This window comes from Sabethes cyaneus, chromosome 3 (assembly GCF_943734655.1).
Source record: "Sabethes cyaneus chromosome 3, idSabCyanKW18_F2, whole genome shotgun sequence".
In the NCBI taxonomy this organism is placed as follows: Eukaryota; Metazoa; Arthropoda; class Insecta; order Diptera; family Culicidae; genus Sabethes; species Sabethes cyaneus.
This window is the reverse complement of record NC_071355.1, coordinates 213,578,666-213,603,464: the sequence shown is the minus strand read 5'-3', so window position 1 is coordinate 213,603,464 and position 24,799 is coordinate 213,578,666. Positions and strand designations below refer to the sequence as shown.

General features: G+C 39.3%; 1 protein-coding gene across 1 annotated transcript in view; it reads right to left on the bottom strand.

Moving 5' to 3' along the window:
* LOC128740678 (zinc finger protein 91) overlaps positions 1 to 12,664 on the bottom strand; it is a 143,921-nt gene extending 131,257 nt beyond the window's left edge. Inside the window, exon 1 of the mRNA XM_053836240.1 lies at positions 12,619 to 12,664. The gene's annotated coding sequence lies outside the window, so the exon portion shown is untranslated. The remainder of the gene's footprint in view (positions 1 to 12,618) is intronic.
* Positions 12,665 to 24,799: the final 12,135 nt, after the last annotated feature.

Below are 24,799 nucleotides of genomic sequence, written 5' to 3'. Positions count from 1 at the left end.
GCGTTTTTGCGATTCGGTACTACTGTGTACAGTGGTCCCAGAGGTATCAAAATACGTATTTGTTTAATACAAATGACAGGCACAGTAACAGCGATAGTGATGATGAAGAAGTTTCAAATACACTTTCAAACTTGTACACTAATTAGATTCTATATACAAAGGATGTTTGAAATTCTTGTTCTGAGTCTTTAGAAATAGTCTTTGTTGCTAGAATTACACATTTTCATTAAATATTTTGGACATTTACTTAAACTGGATAACACTGTTTTTTTAAAGTTATTTTTTATCTCCACAACTATAATAGCTAGAAGGTTACTTTCTTTGGAAAAGTTCTTTATAATAATCTTTCAAAAAATTTTGTAGAACATTGTTTTGTTTTATCTCTTACTGCTTAAAAAATAAATTTTCTGTCTTACTTTTAGGGGGATTAATTAAAGAACCATTTGCCTCCCAGTTGGCTTTGAGGTATGACGCTTGCCTAATAAGCCAGTCGTCATATGTTCGAATCTCGACTGGGAGAGGCTGTTAGAGTCAATAGGATCGTAGGAACTGGCCCTGCCCACTAACACCTGTTCACTAACAGCTGGCTGCGAAGTCTGTCGTATAAAAACAGAAGGTCAAGTTTCGATAACGGAATGTAGCACCCAGGCTTTTGCTTTTTAATAACCACTAATTCATACCAGTCATTTTGGCTGGTTTTGGTATAAATAGGTATATTTAAAATGCTGGTACATATATCTAGTGTTAATATGTACCAAGTATTAGTTTGAATGCAATTCGCATCAAAGTTGGTTTATGCTATTAATAGCAAAAAGTAGGAATAGGAAAAAAAATTTTCCTCTCTATACCGTGTCGAATCGAAATCCGTACACCTAAGAACTAGACAATTTAGAATGGTCAATATAAAATTATGGAATTGTAATATGCAATTCATCACATTTTCTTTTGGCAGTATGTTACTTATTTTAACATTATTTGGAATCACAGGAAGCTAAAATTACTCTTAGTTATAAAAAATCGAAGACAAAATGTACAACTTTTGCTTCGAAATCCGTACACTTTTTCATGTCTGATTCAAAATCCGTACACCACGTTTAAAATTAACTAACGCCTCTAATACTCATGAATCTAAAACCGTGCATGCTTGATCTTAATAAGCTAAAAGTTAATTGCTATGTCGTTTTTGTTTATTTGACTGACTGCTTGATAAAATATGCTTTTCTTCATAATCGACGTATTGTGTTTCAGTGCTACTCATCTAAGAGTCATTTACAGGCGCAGTCTCTACACTGGAATCAATATTTTCGTATTTAAACCAAATTGTTCATTTGTGGTCGAAAAGTTAAAATATCAAGTTTGGTGTCGATTAGACCTCACCTCTATTTTGTAAACCTCGTTTGTGCCAAATCCTCTTACATTCTTTTGCTTATACCTCAGGAAATATTGGGATTTAAAACAAACTTTTTTTATTATACGGAAAACTAAAAACTTACAGAAAGGGACTCCGTTATTTCGTGAGTACCGATTCAAAATGGTTGCTCTTATCGTAGTGACCAGAACTATATCATTAGAAATGCCATATTATAAAAAAAAATAAAAAAAAAATAAAAAAATATTCTAGTATACCGACATGTGTTTAGCTTTAGTCCTTTCTATTTTCTTTTCAAAACATGGAATAAAGTTGGTTAACTAAGGATACTGCACTGGTGTACGGATTTAGATTCAACTAGTAAAAATGATTCAAAATCCGTGCAGTACTAAATAAGACGAATAAATATTATTTCAATGCTATAATGAATAAAATATAACTGTACAACGATAATAATCTATCTTTCAAATCTATTTTCGGGATTTGAAACAGGAAAATCACGTCAAGTAGGGGAAGGGCGGTAAAGACGGACACCTTAAGGTAAAGACTCAATATCTACTCAAATATAACTGTATTGATCCCAATTTTCGTATAAACTGAACCTTTAAGTCTCTGTCTAATAAAGTTACAACGTGTGCTGGAAAATTTCTTCCAAAATTTATGCATTTTTTAATATTATAAACATCATGTATAAATCAGAGTTTCTGCGCATGGGCGGGAAAGACGGACACTTGATATGGGAAAGACGGACACTCGCAAAAAGGTGTCACGCGTCGTTGAATTATCAGTATTAAGAAAAATTAACATATTTCATAATGTATTTAGGAAAGAATTGGTTTGGGAAACCTCCTTCCCGATCCCCCCTTTGAGCGAGAAAATAGAATGGTTCCCTTCAATATTTTAATTGGTGACGAATTAATCGTTTCTAAAAGTTGGCTCATTCCAACTGTTATATGACTTCTGGTTACTTTTACATATATAATATGGAAGTATTTGCAATGTTAAATCGTTGTTGGGCGTTGTTGTGAACCCATTTTGTTTAAAATCTGTGTGTCCGTCTTTCCCTACCGTTGGGTGTCCGTCTTTCCCGACTTGGATACCATTTTTTCAAACTTCAATAACTTTTTACTGAATATTCAAAAATTCACTAGGTTTCCAATGGATATTCAGTGAAAGATCAAACTAACGCAATGTCGTCGGTTTAGCATGAATATGTTGTTTTTTAACGATTTACCAGCTATTTTCTTCACGCACAAAATTACCGTGAACGTACCATATTCTGCGCAGTTAAGACATTTTTATGATTCCTCCGCTATTATAAGTATTCTAGAGTTAAATTGATAACGTTGATAGCAGCAACATGTAGTGCTACGGTCTATAATATATGGTAAAAAACATGGGAATTAAAAGTCGACCAACAATTGAGTATATTTTTCGTTTTGTAAACTTATCCACGGTGCCTAATTCTGCGCACTCTCTTGCCCATGTTCCTAATTCTGCGCATGTTTGTTCCTAATTCTGCGCACCTAAAAAGTAACAATAAACATTCATACCATGTAGTTTATGTCTTTATACGCTGAAAGCACATCAAAAATCCGACATTAGCCATTACCATGATTAAATCCATGATCTGGCCTTCTTGTGCTGTCCAGGTGGCACAGGAACATTATTATCATTTGGATTGGCTTATTTTAAATATTTTATTGTCGATAACGTGAAGGGCGAGTTCATTCGGGTTTTCTCTATACTGAACATTATAATTTAGACTAATATTAACAATTGTGTTTTCATATAGAAACCACTCCCTGACAGCTCAATGAAGTTCGACTGTCAAAAAAAATCAGAAGACATGGTTCCATGAATTGGCGTTCGTAGGTTCGGACCCCGAGCCGTAACACAGGATTCCAATCAATACAAGTTAAAGGTTCTACTTGAATTTCTATGACTCTATACCTCAGCCATTTGGGAGAAGTTGCGTATTTTTTCGCGATTTCTTCATAGGATACATTACTGCGCAGAATTTGGAACATGAATAAAAAATCTGTGCCCAAATCTGCGCACTACTGCATCGCATTTTTTCAACGAAAACAAGGCATGCAATCACTCTTTTTGCCTAAAACATGACTAAAACCAATTATTCTTTCTAATTAAGCTGGGTAATTTGATCATTGCAAAGAATTTCGATCATAATTTTGTTAATTTTCTAGAAGGACAGTTTTAGCGTTGGCGCTAACGACGTTGTTTTCTGACATATAAAATACTTTCAGTTTCACTTTAATTTATTTCGCTGTCAAATATTATGGGCCTTTTGTGAATAATGGTGTAATATTCAACAGAGATTTATAAAAAAATAACACAATGGCCATAGTTATGCACAATGTTGAAAAATACATATATAAAGAAAAATGCGCAGAATTAGGAGCTGCGCAGAATATGGTACGTTCACGGTACATCGGTTAGCGTATATACGCATTTTTTCTTTGTTTTGCTTATGAATTTGTCAGCTACGCTGTTAAAAATCGGCAGTTTATTTCAAAAGTGTTAATTCAATCTATAGAAACATTTCCCATCATTGATTTGCTTCAAAAAATTATTGTTTATGAAATATGACAAGTGTCCGTCTTTCCCGCAGTGTCCGTCTTTCCCGCAGTGTCCGTCTTTACCGCCCTTCCCCTACGCTTTACACTTGATTTTATTGAAAGTGATTTTCTTAGCAAATTGCTAACGACACTGCAAATGGGCAAGAAAAACCGACAGACATTTGCAGTTTGATTTATATTAATTGTATTTTATAACCTTTTGCCTTAATTTTGACATCGACATAATGCTAATAAAAAATGGGGCTGTACCTGTTACTGATATTTTGCATTTAGACTGTTTTAATACATATAATCAAGCAAATTCTATTAGGTGTACGGATTTCGAAGCTGTACGGAATTCGATACCGCATGGTATCGGGAAAGTAGACAAATACGGCCGAGTAGACGAATCCATATATCACCCTACACAAGCCAAAAGTTATCTACTTTCCATATGTTATATCAACCGTCCACGAACTAGAATTCATTCATGATCGTGCTGTTCATCCGTCAACTAGAATCATTGCATGTACATTCTTTGTACCACCTTCTACACGAGGAGTGTCATCGCCGGTGGAACAGTAAAGTACCGTTAATCGGTGTACACGATCAACCAGCAAACCGAGCTTGGCAAGAATTTTGCCTAAACCAACGGTCGATCAATCGGTCAGTTGGTATTGGCTTTGCTTCGGGTTCGGATCGCACTGGTGATATCGTGCAGCGCGGCGGATTACGTTTGTATCAGTTCGCTACTCGTGTTGACCGTGTTGGTTTCGGCTGTAATGTGCCATGCCCCATGTGTTAATTGGAAGAAAATTAGATTTGTTATTAAAATATTGTGAAAATGTTTTTAAGTGTTAAGCCTATGTGTTTAAAGTGTGTTGTGTTGCGGGAAGTAGTTGGTATTGCTTCCCAGTCTGATTGCTATCTCACTATGATTAAGATAGTAGTTTCGGCAGGAGCTAAAAAAAGTGATTTCAAAATGTGTCTGCCTACGTTTCTGTTCGTGAGGTTCCTGTTAAACGATAGTTACACTTTTCCGTAACTTTACGATGGATCGACCGCGAAATGTGGGTATGTTTTATTTTATTTTATTGATTTGTTTTTGATAAATAATTTACAGTCTGGGACAAAATGAACATGAACAAAATGAAAATATGACATTTTTCAATCTTTCATTGGCACTGAATTTCATTTGTCAAAATCTAGCAAATTGAAATTGAAATTATAAGCTGCTTTATCAATTTTAAATCACAATTCTCATATTTTTTTTGTAACTTATGTTCTAAAACTTCTCAGAAGATGTAAAATTTTTCCAATTTTGGTATGCAAATGGTGACATGGTATGGTGACTTTTTTTGTACGACAACGGTTGTTTCAGAATCAGAAATATGACAAAACCCTTACCTAATTGATTGCAAAAGCCGGCAATCATCGAAATCATTTTTGTATAATGTGCGTGCAACATGCTCTTGTCTCGTCTCGTTCTCGTTTCGGCGAATGATCATGGATGGAAGTAGCGTAAAATACCGTTACTCGGCGCACCCAGCTATCATGGTGCGATCGTGAACTAGATACGAAAGTGACCGACCATTAGCATTTACCGAAAGTAATTTTTGAATGAATTTATTTTCTAAATGAATGTGGTACCATTTGCCGATGAGTGTCGATGTGGCCTTGCGTGCAGGTGATAGTTTTAGTTTATCTGTTGTTGGTCACCATTTATGTGGCTATGTTAAACCTACATGCTGCACAGGGTTATCGAAAATTGGACCGTTAAAAGTGCCACAAAGCCATTGAGCTCAATGACCATCGATTGAATTTTTTGAGTCAATTCTTTCAATTTTAAAATGTATTGTTCCTATGGTAAGTTCTTATAAGCAGATAAATGTCGAATGTATGGATAGATGTATGGGCGTTTTCCGTTATCGGCAATCATCAAGCATAAATTGAAGAAACGTGGCAAAATAAAGAAAATACGATATGTTTTGGAGAAGTGGTGGTAGCAAATATGGTTGACAGCCAGGGATGCCACATATAATTCTGCGTTTTTGGTTGGAAAAATCTGACAATCTTTACGACGAGGAAAAATATCTGTGCAAAAATCTGTCCAATGCAAAACAATGAGAGTGAAAGAGATAGACAGTCATTTTGCTGACTATTTCCGTCTCTTTCACTCACATGTAAAAGCTCAAAAATCTGTTTAATCTGTGTAATTTAGCGAAAATCTGTATTCTGTGCATACAGATTCTGTACAGGCGATTTCTTTCAAATATCTGTTAAACACAGAATAATCTGTGCATGTGGCAACCCTGTTGACAGCACCTACAACTGCCAAAGAAATAATGGGCACTAATGTACGAAATGTGCAAATATTCATTCGAAAATCTAACAAATTATTTGTGTAATATTATTTATTTCTTTTAATGTGGTTTCAACCAGTTGGTCATTCACCCATCACCATCTATTTGTGTAGTATTTTCCCTGTAAAAAATAATCTACAAATCGATATCAGTTTTGTAACAGTAATAAGTGTCAGACTGAGAAATCAGTCTGGTTTACCTGGACATCAAATAAAAAAGAAAACTTATCCAATTTAATTCCTCTATGTTTGTTTTATTAATGACAGATACGTATTTCGCCTACGACTTGCAGGCTTCCTCAGTGTCTGTTTTCGAACTCTTGCAAGTCGTAGGCGAAATACGTAACTGTCAAGAATAAAACATACATAGAGGAATTAAAGTGGATAAGTTTTCTTTTTTATTTAATTTCCAGGTTTCGTATCCTACTAAGACGCTCCAAAAAACTTCAGTCAGTCTGGTTTAACAATATTCATAACCCGATACCGACTTTGTACGTTTATCCTTTTATTTTTTGCAATATGATCCATTTTGTGTAGCCGAATTCAAATGGAACATACTTTGTGGGTTTTGTTATTGTTAACAACAGATTATCAAAGTCAAAGTAATGTATCGTTTGGCTTTAGGAAATATGGGCTGGTTTTTAGCACGGTTGTTGTTTCAGCACTATTGGCAATTGTAATCTTGCAACAGTGTTTTAAGGGGTTATACAGTTGGATTTTGAATTTGGCATGGTTTGATTTTGGCATGCCTCGATTTTGGCAAAAAAAAGTATTCGTTTTTGGCAATACAAGATATTTCACTTCCAAAAATAAGCATGAAGATCAATCAGTTTCTGCATACATGCTTTAAATGACCAAAAAATGATGCCCTCAGTATAATCAAGAAAAAAAGTTATGTGGTTTCGAACAACATTTTTATTGCCGTAGGACTACGTCTTACCGTAGGGTGTCAATAACTTATTCGCACCGGACGGATAGCTCTTGGCGGACTTTTCAAACATAAAATGGTTGCATTCGTTGATTAATGATATTTAGTTAATTCCTAAAGCATTTACATTAAATTTTTTCATATCGAAAAAGGATCTCGATTTTGGCACGGTTGCGATTTTGGCAACATAGGCGACACGCATTTGTTGCCAAATTTGAAATCCTACTGTACAACAAAGGCATTCTAAAACTGATTAAGGGTAAACGGGGTAACAACGCCCGCCGGGGTAAAACCGCCCACCATGGTTTTACAGGGCCTTGCTCAAATTGGTGTTAAATGTTGATGACAGTCATATTACTGAATGCGTACGCAATATTTTACAATACCTTGTACAGCAATATCGTATAAACCATCGGAGAAATAAATAAAAATAGATTTTTCGTTATAATCGTTTCGTTTTTTATAACTTTGTTCCCGCAGAACTTAGGGTTTATTTTATTCAAAACGTTAAAACTTTTAGTAAATCCAACCCACATCGCTTCTCTGATCCTGTCTTCATCCGACAGTACCTAAATTAGGTAACTGTTCATGCAGTTTTGTTGAAATAAATAGTGAAATGTGTAAATCGGTCATTTGGGGGTAAAACCGCCCACAACGAACGGCGCAAGACCGTGGTGTATAATGCTAGTGCGATAAGGAGATTTTTAAAATAATTGCATAGTTTGGACTAAAGAATCTCAGATTTACATAAAACAATATAAATGTGCTTAGTTTATAGCTGGTAGACTGTTTGGAAAAATCTAAATCGCCAATTTTCCCTGCGAGCGCTATGGACATTTTCTTGTTTTCTCGGATATAGCTTTTTTTAATAATTCCTCCCTCTTGGAACAAATAACATGGAATAAACATATTTTTTATGAAAATATAGCAAATTATCTTAGCAATGGAAAAGTAATATGTATCTGCTTTATCAATCAGAACAATTTGAAATGTCAAAAAATGACCTACCGGATCAATTGCAGGAACTTTAATACCCATATTGTTATATTTTATCTTAGATCCTCTCTAGTCCTTAAAGATTGACTCCAGGATGCCTAACCCGATCCATCTTGTTGTCTAAGGAAACTACATGGTATCAATTTCAAGACTGCTGGTACCTATATTACTGATATTCTTCCAATACGAGTGGTTGCCGGACACTCTTTCGAACTTGCGAATCTCGGGGATCCATGTATTGTTTGATAGCAAACTGATTCAGTTTGTTTAAATTAGATAAATTCATGAATCCAATGCCACCAGTTTCATTAAAATCGGTTGAATATTGTTAAAGTTATACGCTATGGCGGTTTTACCCCGTTAGTGGGCGTGTTTCACCCCGCATGGAAAAAATACTCTATTTTTTGGACGTGTTTCCAAATCGCAATAAAAAATAGAAAATCATTACAGATATTTATGTTTTTATTTTTTACATGTAGGTAATAGTTCAATTGTTCATTTAAAGCAGATAAATTAGAAATTGAGCTACAACTTTTTTTTTATACAGGTGGTTTTGCTTAGCCGGGCGGTCTTGCCCCGCTTACCCTTACCAGAAAGAATCACAGATGCCAAAGAGCTGTTATCGAAGTGGATTGCATCCTTAATATACAAAGGTGATCGCGTTATCCGATTGAGTGCGACTGGTTCTGTCGTCGCACTGATACTCAATTCTGTGTAGAAAATCGTATTATGCACACTTTATTAGACTTTTTACGATTCCGAATTTGCTAAAAGATATTTACGGGGTAACCACGAGTACAATTTGAAGTCCAGTTTCTAATTCAATTGGAATTAAAGTCGAATAAAGTATGTTGTTCCAAATTAGAGCAAATTTCATTTCAGATTTTGACCTCCTTGGGATGCTTCCGTAGTGCCTGTTTCATAACAGCTCAGTATTTTCCGATGGGTCTTAGTTCCGGTGCGTTGGGTAAGGTTCATGTCCTTGGGTACAAAGTGGCTTCGTACCACTTCATGACATTCTTTGAATAGTGCCACGAAGCTAGATCCGGTCAGAAGATCGTAGGGACCTCATGTTGCTTCAACAGAGGAAGCAGACGCTTCTGTAGACACTCCTTGAGGTAGCTCTGCCCATTTACAGTCCCGGTAGTCACGTACGGCGCAGTCCGCTTGCTAAATCACGTATTTCTTGGTAAACTTTGAAAGTTTCTGCTTTTTTACTTTCTCCAGGACATCAAATTTGTGCTGGGCGGGGAAGAACAGTAGCCCGGAAGCTGCCGGAAGTTCGCCTTGTCGTAAGTCTCATCATCCATGATGACGCAATGAGGATTCGTCAGTATCAACTTTTTGGCCACCCACATCCGTGACCGAAGCATTGGGATTACGTTTAACGCTTTCACGATACGCTTCTGATCTTGATCACTAATTGAACATCCGATGCTCTGAGTTTCGTAGTAACGTTTAAACTCACCATTGGATGCACGATTCCGAATTGTTTTCCGATGCCCCAGTGAGAGACTTCAGGATTTTCCAGGGGCTTGCGCAAAATCAATTCGAGGCGTTATTGTTCAGGAGACATTTTTTTTTCATTTTTCGAAAAACTGACAGCGATACAAATACAGTGCAAAGCATCATTACTATACAAATTACGAAATACTGCAAAACAGTACATAATTTTACAGTGACAAAATGTCAAAAATTAAATTCACCATTCGACTATTGTAAATAACACACACATGGCGAAGTGGTTGATGCAGGTTCCAATTGATACACCGTGTTATAAATCACAAAAGTGATTAGCGTCGTTGATATGGGATATATAATGCACTTGGGCAGACGGAAGTATAGCTGGATAGCCATAATATATAATATTTATTATATTTCTGCTAGAATTTTATCATTTGTTGTAACAATGCCCATCTTTCTGTCGTTGTTCAAGGGAAGTGACTCCGATCAACGATCAAGGGCCCTTCTCCACAGTATACAGGAATGAAGCGTTGTTGGATGGTCTGCACGTATTGAGACCATCCAACAACGCTTCATTCCTGTATACTGTGGAGAAGGGCCCTTGGTCGTTGATCGGAGTCACTTCACTTGAACAACGACAGAAAGATGGGCATTGAAGATTGGGCTTGGAACTAAAACTGCGAATCTCATACAACCCAACTTGCTTCCAGTATCGGTGCGATCGATTAATCAGATTCTGGTAACGGATTTAGTAGTCATAGATCCGTGTTTGCTTTTTTGCGGAAGACAAAGGCCCAGACACAATGCATACGGATTTAATACTTTGCGGAAGTTTGACAGTTTTTCATGGACTTTCTGTAAAATTTACGCAACGTATTAAAAACTGAATGCATTGTGTCTGAGCTTTTACATTTGCAAATGTGTTGATCAGTTCTTTGCAATCTCAGGCAGTCCTCTATAGTACGCATGATTGTACAGTAGGACTTCAAATTTTGCAACAAATGCGTGTCGCCTATCAAAAATCGAAACCGTGCCAAAATCGAGACCCTTTTTTGATATGAAAAAATTCAATGTAAAGGCGTTAGAAATTGACTAAATACTTTTAATCAAATATTGCAACCACTTTATGTTTAAAAAGTTCGCCAAGAGCTATCCGTCCGGTGCAAATAAGTTTTCACCAGCCTGCGGTAAGACGTAGTTCTACGGCAATAAAAATATTATTGCTCGAAACATTCTGTAACCGCAAACTTTTTTTCATGAACACACTGTGGGCATAATTTTATCGTCATTTAAAGCATGTATGCGAAAACAGACTGATATTTAAGCATATTTTTGTAAGTGAAATCTTTTGTGTTGGCAAAAACGAATACCTTTGTTACCAAAATAGAGGCATGTCAAAATCGAACCATGCCAAATTCGAAATCCCACTGTATAGGGTCGTGAGTCAACATAAAATTATCTTGTGTCAGGTGGCATTAGTCGACATAAGTCATTTATGGACAGTGAAAACAGTAAAGGACCCAAACTGCTACCCTAAGGTACTGCTGAGCAGTTTTTTAGCTGGTGCATCGTCTGGATGCACAAAGCGGTGCAAATTTGTAACATACAAATTACACAGTAAATATAAGCAAAGTTCAATTACAATAGTTGTCAACTGCGTCAGATTGCAAATAACAAAAATAATACTAATGGTCTCGATGTGATGGAAATCATAAAACCCAAGTTCTGTTATAACATAGTTTTTTCTTAATTTTCCTTTTAGTTACGAAAATATCCGTTATCGTTCCTCATAAGTTAATATTAAACTTACTTTAATCCCAAATCAAAAAAATACGAAAACAAAACTTCCACATCAACCATCTTTGTTCCTGTTCTTCCATAATCTTCCATCTACCCACACATGGCACGTATTTATCCATCAGCCATAACCGTTCCGCATAAATAATAACACGACTGCCTGTCAATTATTTGATCTATTACAAATGACAATGGCAGGCAACGGCTGCAATAACATCGGCTCAACCGCTCGTCAACAGAGCGGTCGGTCCGGTCGGTGAGGGACAAGCGAACGCAGCAGAGCGAGAGCGAACCTGGCTCAGGCCCGCTGCTGGTGTACGTTTCTCGCATATCGACAACTTAGCCCTGATGGACCAACATCAGCAGCATCAAAGCCCGCCAATGACAAGAACAACAACAGCAACAACAAAAATAACAACAGCAAGACCAAAACTATTAGCAGGCCACACCTTTTAAAAGGGCGGTACGTAAAAACACACCGTCGCTAAATGTGCATGCAGTGTAGTATCCGTCCGTGAAAATAACCAAACAGAACAGAATAACAACAACACGAGACCAGAAATGTGTGAGAGCCGTCGGCAAATAAGAGAAGCGAAGCATTTCGAATCATCATCGAAAGTGCACCAACTTATGCGCGCCGTGTGTGCGATACGAAGTATACGAACGAAACTGCAATCTGCTGCCGCGCGGTACCGTCGCGTGCTGCCATCTACAATGCTGTTGCGGCTGCAGGTAATCGATGAAGTGCAGCCAGGCTGCACTGCAAATGCGTTTACGACGCCCGATGATGTGATGGATTGGTGATGTTACACTAATACACCGAAACGGGGAAGGCGATTCGGAACAGAACCAGGTTGGAATGTGAGGTTATGTTTTCTTACAAATTTGTTTTGCGATTTTTAGTGCGGAAAACGCTTTTCCAACAGGATTTCGATTGGTCCATTTGTTAAAATAAAAGTCAAGTAAGCCGGGGGTAGTGGAGTTTTCTATCTTTTAACTAATTTTCAAACCTGTTTCGTGAAAATTGATAGTCAACATCTGTTGTTTGTTTACGTATTGAAATATCAGTTCTAGTAACGTATAGAGCAACACTAATGCTAAGTATCATGTGTTTGGTACCTACTTGTTGTTTACAACCGGGACGTACACTTAATAGATCACTAGTTTCTATTGGCACTTCACTTTGAAACCGTAGGGTTTAATTATGCTTCCGCTCGGTGCAACACATCATCACAACAAACTGAAACGTATGGATGTGTGGAAAAGAAGCAGTTTTTGCATTATCGTACAAACACATAGGCCTTCGTTTGACAGCTTGGTGCTGTGTGTGACGGTGTTAGTGAAACCCTTTCGTGGAAGTTGGTGGTGTGAGTTGTTTAGAAGTAGGAGAGCGAGAAAGTATGGAACTCTTACGAGAGTTGCTTTAATTTGCATGTGTATGTAGTAAAGCGGCAGTCGATTATTAATGGGTAGTCATTTGAATTGCTCCTCCTATCTGTCAATGATGACATGCATAAGCATACGCAGGCAGGCAGGCAGGCAAATACGCGAGAGCAGCAGATACGGGTGACAGTTTATCCATCGTCGTTGCGTTCGTCGTCCGTCTCTGTGTGTTCGCCACCCGTCCGTCAAAGCATGCTGCTCTGGTGCGTACGCTTGCTTGATGCGCGTCTCTTGACGGCCGGCTGCTGCCTGCTGGCTGGTGGTATTGCCGGAGACGACATCATTTCGCGTGCTCAGTGAGCTGTATTAGTGATGAGAGACGCGCGAGAGCTCGTTGTGCTGCTGCTGATGGTGGATTCCTCTGAAGTTGTCATCGTCGTTTGCATAGCATGCGGAGCTGTTTTGCCTGTTTTTTCCTTGGTTTGATTTGAATATCGTGAGCAAGTGTAATTTTTTTCTTTTGCTTTTGTATGTATTTATCTTCCAGAATTGACATTTGGATCGGAGACGTGCCGGGTGGATATATACGGCGCTGGAAATGTTTATCTAGTGGAAGCAGCCGAAGCGCAAGATGACCATTAATTTGAAAGAAAATCTTTAAGAAGGCCAAGACATGGATCGTTTGGGATGCTGCGATGTTGGACGGTTGTGTAAATAGTTGATTTATACACGTTGAACGTATTTTATCATTTCAAAAGACGTTTGTTTGATCTAAATACTTCTCATTTTGAATTTTAAGAAAGCATTGCGCTCACAAGCTAAGTTTTGGCAACTAGCTTGTTTTCAATTAGCTGTAACAAACCTCCGATCCAGCCCAGGAACGTTTGACATGATTTATTTCAATTCAATGCTTCTGATCAACCAGGTGTCAACGACATGAGTTTCAGCGGAGAAGCGAAGTTTCGGAGTTGTGGAAAAAGGCAGCGCGGATTTGTCGAACCGTGATCAAGTTTGAAAGTATTTGCACAACATCATGACGGGAATGTGGATGTGTGAAACTTTATATACACAGCAACATGCTTCTTATGTACCTGTGCGGACCCCCCGTTTCCGGTGGCCTCCACGCCGCCATTGAATCTCCGGTTTACGGATCAGTCCAAGAGTGGCCCGCTTCGCTTGGAGAGAACGAAATTCTCTCGGGATTCGCATTCAGCGGGGAGAGGATCGCATTCCGAGGTTCTCCACGACTGCAGCAGGTCGCATCGGTGCTGTTTCTTACCTTTCCTCCAGCGGCATCATGCAGTGTCCTTTTCGTCGTCGGTGCCGTGGTGGAGTTTGGCACTTACGACGTTTGTTGTTGGACACAACATGCTTATGCTTTTAGGCAGGCAGGCAGGCACCAAGAGAGACCACGGCAACAGCCAGTGAAACTGGCTATGACTTCGCGAAATCGCGCTGAAATGGTAGTAGTTTAGTGTGATATTACGTTTCATTTTCAGCGGCGTGTGTCGATAGAGTCAGTGATCCGTTCTGCAGTCACCCGGGTCGGGTCGCGAATTATTGCAAACCCCGCGCGCGTGGTGGTTTCTGCACCGGAGTTTTGCGGTGCCATGAGAGTCGGAAACTTGCTGGTCCCAAGTCGTGGAAATGCTCTAAACGGTAGAATTTGCGTTTGCCAACTAACTAAGATCGTAAAGTTCTGTCTGGATTAAGCCACCTGTACGGGTTGGTGGAAACTACAGAGCTCGATTGCGTCACGCATTGACATGTGATATCACGCATGCATGAAGTTACGATCACATGTGTTGTATTTATTACTTTTGTTGTGGTGCTAATGTCTCAATGTTGTATACATGATATGGTTTTATATATGAATCTGAAAGCTATTTGTTCCAAGTAATTGATAGTGACAATTTCTGGCATTTCATTCAAAAGGAACAGATAGGACCGTCTGGTATCCGAACAAAAGGTAGGTGTCTCTTCTCATTGTATACATCCATCCTACTAGCAGTTGCGCCCACCGAAGTGGGGTGAGAAAGCAATAATTATCGATTCCCTGCCAGTGCTACCCATCTCTTTAGGTAGAAAAGAAAAACTTTCGTTTTGTCTTTTCGAGCTCTAGCGCACCAGAGCTCGTCATTCCGTTTCTGCTTTCGTTTGAATCTACTTGGTGCTCCCAAAAGAGCTATTGGTGCAGAAGGCGATCCTTGACTAGCTGCTGGGTGCGAGATGAAAGACAGAGGGGTCTTCTATATGATACACAGGTGTATTTCAACAATACCAATGAAGGAACGTGATAGCTTGATAGCTTGGCAGCCTGGCTGCCGAAGTTGATGCTGACAATGACGGCAACGACGACGACGACGATGATGATGTTGATGGTGTTGGCAGAGGTCGTAAAATATAACGCCAAGCATGCGCAAAAACTTTCTACTGAAACTTTTCAAACGAAAAAGGAGCAAAAAATCCTTCAGGATCATATCTCTTTCAACCCAAACCCCTGCACGGGTGATGGGTCGACTCTGGGATGGGACACTGGGATGAGGATCACGAAGAATGAGCAAAAAACGGCTCATTTTGAACAGAGACTCAATCCGCATTGCTTTCGGTTCTGTCTGGGATTCAAATGAGAGCTCATTTATGTTACTGATATTTATAGATACATATATATACAATACAAAGCATGGGGAGAAGGTTTCGTTTTGATAAAATTATGGGATTGCTTCCTTCTACTTCTCCATGGACCCTTCTCTAGAACGGATTCTGTTTTGATGCTTTTCCCGTACACAGTTTGTCAACAGGGCTGTTTTTCATCATCGCTGAATCCGAGCGCAGCCTTTCAGCTTTGTTATCTAATTAATTTGCGCAAACGTGGAACACGCTCACCGCACCAAGCAGGGTAGCCCGTCGTTTCGGTGAGATCAGACCCAGCAACTAAACGTGTGTACACCAATATTTAAACTAGAAAATTAATCGCTCTCGTATTTGTGTATGATTTTATTAATGTGTTATCAAGATGTTTACAGGATAAACATATTTATTTGTAACATGAGCGACCGCTCAAAAGGCGCGGCTCGTTTTAAAATAACGGGCAATCGTGCATCCATATCAAAAGCCTGGTTTGCGGTGTGAATTGCCCTACGAGTCAGGCCAGGCAGGCACGCTTCGTCGCTTACCTGCTCTTGATGGACGATGGAGAGGAGGGGAACGAAGATAAAACAGTAAAATCTGGGTGTGCTTAATTAATAGCGAGCAATCTAGAAATAATAGTAAGCAATTTTCTGGACACGAAGGTGTTACATAGTGGTACTGCTGGCATTTTATGGGGGAAGAAATATGAAATGTAATCTGTCGGAGTTATATGTTGTAATATGCTAAATATGTATGTCGGAAACTGTTCAACATCAAAGCGAGCGTTCAGGTCGAAATCAGTATCACTAGAGTGGTTCGAATTTTCCAAACAGCGTCTCAACAAATTTAAAGTTTGCAACAGGCTTGTTGACAAAATCTACGGAAACGTTAATGAAAGGGAACATCGTCATTCAATCGAATGTCAACTGAAATAATAATTGAGCTTGATTTAGTCTCCTGAAAAAGCACTAAGGGATGCAAAATTTTTGAACCACTCTAGTGTACACGAACTCATGTTTCGGATTCAGCAAAAAAAAAGTATTATAATTAATTATTGTTAACCTTTTGTTTATAATTGAGTGGGTTGTGATTTTTGCTGCAAATTTTTACTCACTTACCTGTAAGTTCCATTTAAGCTTTCGAGAAATAATTTATCTGGCAATTGAATGGGTTGTGATGGAGCGAAATGTGTTTGAACAGTTTTCTGTTGGTTTAGTTGTTTTTTGCGTGTACTGAAAATGTATGCATCAAATGTCTTGCGTTTTAGACGGGGGACTAGGGTTACGGACCCTGTTCGTCATACGTAAACACGATCCATACTTCATTGCGAGTTTTTATAAGAATTAATCCGCAAGTAGGATTTATTTCGTGAGTGGAATGTGCATGGTGGAGTTGAATTGGATGGGTTTTCTTCTTTTTTAATTTTAGGTTTCGTATTCTACTAAGACGCTCCAAAAACATAAGTCATTTAATAACTGACCGCGCGCGATTTCGAACGAATCGAATATGTTGATAGCACATAACTTTCGGCGCAGTAAACTGATTTCTCATAGTTTTTTCTTATATCGGCATGTCAGGTCTCCACTACCGGTTTCGCAATGGCCACGTTACCATATACGTCCTTAAATCGTACGCGAGCTTGAATGATAGTGATCGCACCCCCTACCTCGATGGATCCAGATCAATCCCTTTCTACTAACAACTCCTTCTTGTGACACTTGTGGATGATGCAGAGGATTCCTCGGTCTCTAGTAGCAGCAAGTGTCGGACTAATATTCATTTCCCTCCCAAATTAGATTAGAATTAGATCACCAGAAAATGCACACTGAGAATGATCTGCTACTCCCAAGCATCATTCTGATGGTTCTTTGTGCAATCTCAGCTGATCTAGATCAATCGCGGGCATCTCGCGGGCGGTCAAACTATGCTATGAATTAATCCGCAAGTAGGGTTTATTTCTAATTCCCGTCGTAGTAAGTAAAGCCATTTTAATTTTCATCATTGGTCGGATGAATTTAATGAATACTCCAAAAGTTCTTATGCTGATTTGACTAAAACACACTAAGTGCTAAGGTAAGTCTTACCTTCCGATCCGTGAACTTTGAAATCACTGAAAAGCGATTATTAGAGCATATTATTGAAATTACGCAACTGACTTTATTTCTTAAATTCGTCGTACCGTTTTAAAATCCGTCCATCAAACTTTTTCATCGTCCGAACCAAAAATCACAACAATGTTGACGAAGCTAACGCGCATGTATTAGTGTAGGACGGCATGCCAAATGTTATTTTGCAAAATTTCTGCAGGTCAGGCAAGTTTTCCTGGCTGTAGAATAACAACAATGCCTTCCGTGAGTTATTTTCATTTATGAATGACGGAAATTAAAACGATTAGTCGATATTTTCTTCTTCGTCGCACGAAAAAATGAATGAAATATGGTTGGTAGGACTTCGAAAATGATAAAAAGCATTTAAATATATCTCAACTCACTGATTGATCGCGTATTATAGACAACAAACTAAAATATTTGGGAATAACTAGTTTTGCATTGTGTGTCATAAAAATAATGTCATATTTTTAACAATTTGTGTTAGATAGGACGGGAATAGGCAATTACGATGAAGCAGCAACATTTCCTACTCATGTTTTTTACAGCAGATAAATATGACTCATCTTGCCACATCTACATGTATTCGGAACTTACATTTCTCAGTGGAACAATAGTTCATGCTCCAGCGGGAGTTCGTCATACGAAAATTCACTTCGTCATATCCAAGATTACTTTCGTTTATCATGGACAGACAGCAATTATTTACAAAAATCTATGCATGTATTCTTTGAGCCGCGTGCGAGAGCTATCTAACTGCTAGTATCTATTAACTACTAACTCTAACTACTAACTAGTAAAGCGGAAATAGTTTGAATCACAGCTCAAAATTTCGAGTAGTTACTCCGAGCGATCAGCAGATTCTCTTCGTCATACTCAAAACTGGTAGAAAAACGAAGAGGACTTCTATTTTTTGAATAAATAGTGAAAAATAGCAATTTTCTAACATACTCTTTTTCTCAATGGCGAAGAGAAAATCCATAAATATCCAGACCAGGTTAGTTTGAATGTAATTCGCATTAAAATTGGTTATCATGCTGGTTTCTTGTCTATAAGTCTGGAAAATAGACGAAGACCCGCCGTAGACGAACCTACGTTCAGCAGCCTACATCTTACGGTATAGTTTGAGAAAAACCCAAAAAAATGGAGGGTCACGAAAAAGGAAAGATTTTTAACGCTGATAGCGCTTCCAGTTATGAATGGATTTTGATGATTTTAATACCAATCGATTCATAATAGATGTAGCAATGATGTAGATGTAGCAAACCACATAGGTTTCTTTTTACAAAAAAAAAGTAACAAAACCACCCCATCCCAACAGGTCAAAGACATTCAAACCAATTTGATATCTGTGCTTGGAAAGTACGCCAGAGTGCAAAACCACTCCTTTTCTTCAACTAATTGTATAGTTTAATCATTAAACGTAGTCCAATTCGATGTTCTGAAAGTGAAACGTCATAGAAAAGTGAGCAGTCATCCTTTTCTTTTGTCAGTTTGCATCCATATATGGCAAGAATTTGTTCGGAACGGTTGTCTCGTACGGAAACAGGGCTGAAGGGATATTTGTGCATGTGACCTGACGCAGCAATTCTCAAAGCGAGGAAAATTAACGTCTGTCTGACTGATCCGAGAATAGTTTTTGTGCGTTTAATTTACTGCTTTGCGTCAGTTAGTTAGTTGCAATTCTTTACATAGTGTCAATTGTATTTCTGTCAAGTATGCAAATACATTGAAGTCGCTTTTTACGCGGTTTTTTACGCGACTATTTTTACGCAAATTTCGGAATTTACGCGGTTTTTTACGCGAATTTCGGAATTTACGCGGTTTTTCACGCGAATTTAGTAATTTACGCGGTTTTTTCACGCGATTTTCGGAATTTACGCGGTTTTTTTACGCGAATTTCGGAATTTACGCGGTTTTTACGCAAATTTCGGAATTTACGCGGTTTTTTTCACGCGATTTTCGGAATTTACGCGGTTTTTACGCAATTTTTGGAATTTACACGGTTTTTTACGCGAATTTCGGAATTTACGCGGTTTGTTTTACGCGAATTTCGGAATTTACGCGGTTTTTTCACGCAATTTTCGGAATTTGCGCGGTTTTTTTAACGCGAATTTCGGAACTTACGCGGTTTTTTACGCGAATTTCGAAATTTACGCGGTTTTTTACGCGAATTTCGGAATTTACGCGGTTTTTTACGCGATTTTCGGAATTTACGCGGTTTGTTTTACGCGAATTTTGGAACTTACGTGGTTTTTTTACGCGAATTTCGGAATTTACGCGGTTTTTTACGCGATTTTCGGCATTTACGCGGTATTTACGCGATTTTCGGAATTTGCGCGGTTTTTTACGCAATCTTCGGAATTTACGCGGTGTTTACGCGAATTTCGGAATTTACGCGGGTTTTTACGCGATTTTCGGAATTTACGCGGCTTTTTACGCGATTTTCGGAATTTACGCGGATGTTTTTTTACGCGAAATTTTGTTTTTTACGCGATTTTTGGAATTTACGCGGTTTTTTACGCGAATTTCGGAATTTACGCGGTTTTTTACGCGTGTTTCGGAATTTACGCGGTTTTTTTTACGCGAATTTCGGAATTTACGCGATTTTTTACGCGGGACGTATTCTTCGCGTAAAAAGCGACTTGAGTGTAGTTATAAAGTAGAGTGTCGAAGGGAACTAGTAAGATGCAGAGGACGTTTGCTAATTGATATTTGAATGGTGTTATCACAATGAATGATGCTGTCAACAATTCTGTAGAAATTAACGAATGCGAATCAGTGTTATATGCTGCCAGTTAGCTTCGGGGTACGATGCTGGCCTAGTAGGTCAGTCTCGGCTGGGAGTTGCTGCTATAGAGTCAGTAGGATCGTTACACTAGCCCCGTAATTGTCCTTTACTCTAATAGCCGGCTGCAAAGTCTGTCGATAAAGAAGGGTCAAATTCTCAACAGGACGTTTATATCCATGGCTTTGTTTGAATCAGTGTTATAAATCGTTATCCAGAATAGCGATTTATTATTTCGGTTTAACCGTAGTTGTGGGCAAGCTCCTTAAGTAAGCTAACTTCGTTTCAAAACGATCGAAAAACCTAGCGATTGCTAGCCTTACGCCTGAAACCACCACACCACATGATCAGTTTGAATGTGTGAGGAAAATGCGAAATAAGAACACATCGGTTGCTGTGCATGCGGTTTGACATCATTCCTACGGATATTAGCCAACTTCTCATTTATTTTGGATATTAGCTGTGTGGCCATTAATTTCGCTATGGACTAAGACCACCCAATTGAGACCGGTAGTAGTGTACAACTTACCTCGTCAGAAGTCCAATGATGAAAGAGGACGATTCTCCTCATGTCTTGCACACCACTTGCAGAATCAATAAACGTGGTTGCCGTGACTACAATATATTCGTTGTGTTACTTAGTAACATATAAACAAGTCAGTCCATATCACCCAAATATATTTACACCACACATCTCCCCCTTTCTCAAAAAAAAAAATAAAGCAGGTGCAGTTTAACTTAACTTTTAAATAAACCGCTAATTTGTTTAAGAGTGTACGTTTTAATTCACAATGGGCTATTAAAATTTTCTTAAATGGCACCCTTCGTTGAAAGTCGGCTGTCAAATATTGTGCATTAAGTCATGGGTAACTTAGTTACGATCGTTATACGTCTGCAAACGAGCCCCGAACTTTTCATTTGCTTTTAACATTTTTCAACTAAAACAAAAAGGGAAAACTTACCGAGTATAATTTACGTTAGTTTTGAACGCAGTTTCAGTACCGTTGTTGAAACCATATGAATCATAATGTGTGAATTAATCCAATAATGTAAAGAAGCTGATAAAAATCTTCCACAAGAGAAGCTGATAAAAATTAAAAGGATACTATCAGCTGCGGAACAGGCATCGTTTAAAAAGTTTTAATTTGTAGGATTTATTCTCGTGTGCAATCAACAGCAGCTAGTAATATCTTGGGATCTTCTTTAAAATGTTCCGCTTTCCGCAACCTGAAATTCAAGTTTAGCCCATTTTTTTTTATGTCGGAAGATTTGACCACTGCGACCATTATTTTGATCTATTGTGGTATACTTCTTCTTTTGTCTAGGTATTAGTTGCCGACATAACACTATTGATGGAAGTGTTTGTCATTGTCAATTCATACCTCTTCTCCCAGTCCGGCATTGAACTTCTTATGAAGTTTATTACCTGATTGGGATTTGCAGACCAGACTTCGAAAGGCTCCATTGTTCCTTTACCGAAGATTCTTAGTCTGCGAACAGTTAGTGCACTGCACTGGCAGAGCAGATGTTCTGCGGTTTAGCCCATTAACAATGACCACATCAAGGCGCATACAACATAACCAGGGCAGATTATACATCTTTTGATGTTGACTCAAAATTAACATTATTGAAATATACAATTTCAAAGTACACTTTTAATACCCAATATGTTTAGGTTGTGCTGGAGGGGGCGAATTTGGGTTTTCCATAACACTGACTACTCCAGCTTTACTTTCGTACGTATGTTTCAAGGAACCATTTTCATAATAAAGCAAGGTTCGAAAACTGGTAATGTCATACTGTTTACGGATGATGGAATTCTCTGGTCGATATACATTTCTGGCTGCAAGGATATTTATAGGTTTCAACTCATCTAGCAGCTGATGAGGCTTAAGCGTTTAACAGAGACCACACCAAGGTGCATAAAACATTACTAGCACCGGACGCAGTATTTGAGAAATTTTGCTTAGTTGGTAGCACTGAGCGGTTTACGAACAACATAAATCAATGAGAGAGTGACGATCATCTAAAGGCATCTGTGTACAATCTTCCTGACTTACTTTATATACAGAGCTATTTTGTTGCCTTCTACGCGGTTTTTCCTACCCGCCCTGCGCGTCGTTATGCGCGGTCTTTTCAATTTACTTTGTGCTGCCCTTTCGATCTGCCATTGCGCGGTTATTACGACCCGTCATTACGCGGTCATTCTAACCCGCCATTGCGCGGTCCTTCCTACCCGTCTTTATGCGGTCTTTCCGACCCGCGATTGCGCGGTCCTTCCGACCCGCAGTTGCACGGTCGTTCCGACCCGCAATTGCACGGTCCTCCCGACCCGAAATTGCGCGGTCCTTCCGACCCGTCATTGCACGGTCCTTCTAACCCGCCATTGTGCGGTCCTTCCGACCCGCCATTGCGCGGACCTTCCAACCCGCGATTGCGCGGTCCTTCCGACCCGCCATTGCGCGGTCCTTCCGACCCGCCATTGCGCGGTCCTTCCGACCCGCCATTACACGGTCCTTCCGACCCGCCATTGCACGGTCCTTCCGACCCGCCATTGTGCGGTCCCTCCGACCCGCCATTGCGCGGTCCTTCCGACCCGCCATTGCGCGGTCCTTCCGACCCGCCATTCCGCGGTCCTTCCGACCAATAATTTTCCTAAATATGTTTCCGCAATCTGCAACCATAGTCAATCAACAGAATCTCCGTTTCATCCATCTTCGTGCTCCTGTCAGCAATTTAGAATAACGCACCGACAGAGATTGTCTCTTTATCAGCGCAATGATCTCTTATCTTTTTCACTGTACTGCAGCAGAACGTTTAAAGATTTATGACCCTGTACCAACCACTTTGGTTAGCCTACTTCGTAGAAATGATAATCCTAGCTGATCGAATCTTCTGATGAATAACTGTTGATCTGCTATTTCATTTTTTTTCTTAATAATTGCTCCCACTTGTCACTATAGTCGAAGGTGGCTAATGCCGCAGCTTCCGTCTGCCGTTTTCCACCTATTGATTGAGCTTAAGATGAATTTTCTTCCGGTGAGATTTTTTTTTGTCTTCTCTTCAAGAACAATTCTGCATTGGCCACGATATGAAAAAAATCGAACACTTGTTTTACCGGAAAACAACCCGCACTGAGGAGAATTTCTTACAACTCACTGTTTTCGAATTTTCTGCACCTTACTGCCAAAGGCAAAAAAAAAAAAAAAAGAAACCGCTATACCGCTATCGCGGGATGGTCGAGAAAAATCAATAACTTGTAAACGCTTCTCCTCCAGGTAAATCTTGGTCTTAGTCCATAACACACTGAATTTCCGTATTTTTTTCATAGTCCTGTCATGGTCGCCAAATTGTGTGGCCATTAATTTCGCTATGGACTAAGACCACCCAATTGAGACCGGTAGTAGTGTACAACTTACCTCGTCAGAAGTCCAATGATGAAAGAGGACGATTCTCCTCATGTCTTGCACACCACTTGTAGAATCAATAAACGTGGTTGCCGTGACTACAATATATTCGTTGTGTTACTTAGTAACATATAAACAAGTCAGTCCATATCACCCAAATATATTTACACCACACATTAGCCAAATTTGTTTCAGGTCGTGTGCCTCCGAAAAGCCAGTTTTTTACAATCGGCTTCCGCGGGGACGTTGGTTGGGGTGTATACTATCATGTGCTATTATGATCTCATTTTTGGAAAAAGTTGCATATTAGCCAATTTTTCATTTATGGGCAGTATATGAAGCAGGATCGCCCGGTGGTTTACCTGGTTTATGTGGCAGCACCAGCTTCTGCACCTTCCTGGTGCTCTGTCTGGAAAGTGGCTTTCTGCATAACTGACCTAAACATGTCCGGAAACGCCAAGACCGCCGTTTTCAAAGCAATGTTGGGGATTCCATTCATTCTTTCTACGGCGTTGCTATTCACTTGCTCACGATAGGGTGTCGGGGGGCAGGCCGTTGGGGCATGCTGCGTAAAGAGTCTCTCGATGATCACCTTCAGCTTGTTTGGACATGTTTCAGCGGGAATCGAGGGGCCTTTCAACCTTCTCATAGGAATGCGGTATGCGTCACCTCATAGGTTGGCATCGGCGTCTTGGCACAGCTCCTTGAAACAATTAGATTTGCACCGCTTGATCTCCTGTTTCAGCGTAGCCCTAGCCATTCTGTAGACTTCTCTATGTCCCTCTCTTTCCGTCTCAGATATTGCTCGGTGTGCGCGTCTTCTGGCGCTGAGACATCTAGCTTCAAGCTCGCTTAGTGCCTCATTCCACCAGTACGCTGGTCGCCGTTTACTCCTGGGTTCCAATTTTCTTTGCATGGTTGTGTCACATGCTCTCACTAGCCTTTCCGTCAGCTCCATCTGCGTCCCGGACTGAAGGGCTACTCTCT